This window comes from Procambarus clarkii, chromosome 13 (genome assembly GCF_040958095.1).
Source record: "Procambarus clarkii isolate CNS0578487 chromosome 13, FALCON_Pclarkii_2.0, whole genome shotgun sequence".
NCBI classification, from domain to species: domain Eukaryota; kingdom Metazoa; phylum Arthropoda; class Malacostraca; order Decapoda; family Cambaridae; genus Procambarus; species Procambarus clarkii.
In genome coordinates this window covers 1,428,808-1,430,449 of record NC_091162.1, presented here as the reverse complement: position 1 = coordinate 1,430,449, position 1,642 = coordinate 1,428,808, and positions in this window count along the sequence as shown.

The window sequence follows — 1,642 nt, the reverse complement described above, 5'->3', positions numbered from 1 at the left end:
TGCTGGACTTGTGGGCAGAAAGGGCATGTAGCTGCTATGTGCTGAGGCAGAAGAGGTGGTGGCGCACGTAGGGAAGTGATGATGATGAGCTGTGTAACACCACCAGCAGGAAGCCAGTCGACGACGACGCAGGAAGAACCCAGATTGTTTTCCCCTCACACTTCAGGCGGGTATGTATCGAGTGATCATACTGGTAGATCAGTTGTAGTGCTCAGAGATAGTGGAGCAGCCCAGTCCCTGATCGTGAAGAGCTCGTTACCCGAGGGAGTAAGTGTGGATGGGAGACAAAAGGTTGTCCTGGTTGGGTTTCCAAGGACGCAGTACATCGCCCCCTTAGTGACGGTACATCTCGACTCGCCTTACTTCAGCGGCACATGTGCGTTGGCAGTAGTCGATACCCTCCCTGTGGCTGGGATTGACGTGGTACTAGCCAACGACTTGGTGACAGATTGGAGCATCAATCTTCCCAAGGTTGCGGACGAGTCTACCGGAACAGCACGGTCTGAGGTAACAGGCAATGGTAATATCCAGGTAAAGGCAGACCCGGATTCAAACAGGTTTAATTTGTCGTCTCACCCGCAGATCGACAGAGTTCTAGCAGAGTCTCCTGATTCTTCTCTCGACAAGGAACGTGTGGTTACGATGGCAGAAGTACCTGAGCTAGAAGAGAGGCCTTGTGTGCAGGCACCCACGGATACTAACGAGTCTGGAGCGAAGGCAGATGAGTACTTGCGGTATGGCAAGGTACGGCGTTCATTGAACCGGCCAGAGATTCCCCAGACGTCAGAGGTATGTGAGGTGTGTTCTAAAGGTCTAGTGCCCTCTTTGGTCCAAACCAGGCTAGTGGATATAGCCGGTTATGGACATGACAGGCTCGGGAAGCTTATCCCTCAATTGGCCCCATGTTTCTTAGCGGTATTTTTTGTTCTCGTGTGGGTTCTCAGTAAGGACCAGTGTACGACCCGACAGATGATGGCTCCCTTGAACATCGTGAAGAGATCCCAGGGATTGGAGATTTGCACTGCAAGTGTTGCAGTTGAAGAAGGGCCCTGGAAGGTAATGGTAGTAGATAGTTCGAGATATATATATCTCAAACATCTCCACCTCCCGAAGGCACCAGATGAGTGAGGGGTCAGTCTGCATTTTTCGTCAAGCCACTGTCAATGTGAGAGAACTCGTGTCCAGCTTATAAGCCTATACTTGCATAAACCACAAGTGAAGATAAATAATCTTTGGACAACACCCACCAGTGGGACTCAAACCCAGAAAGCACAACTACCTTCCAGTAGCTGGCATAACTAGTATGCTTTAACCCACTACGCCATCAGACCTTACAAAAGAAGTAGATAGTTCGAGATATATATATCTCAAACATCTCCACCTCCCGAAGGCACCAGATGAGTGAGGGGTCAGTCTGCATTTTTCGTCAAGCCACTGTCAATGTGAGAGAACTCGTGTCCAGCTTATAAGCCTATACTTGCATAAACCACAAGTGAAGATAAATAATCTTTGGACAACACCCACCAGTGGGACTCGAACCCAGAAAGCACAACTACCTTCCAGTAGCTGGCATAACTAGTATGCTTTAACCCACTACGCCATCAGACCTTACAAAAGAAGTAGATAGTTCGAGATATATATA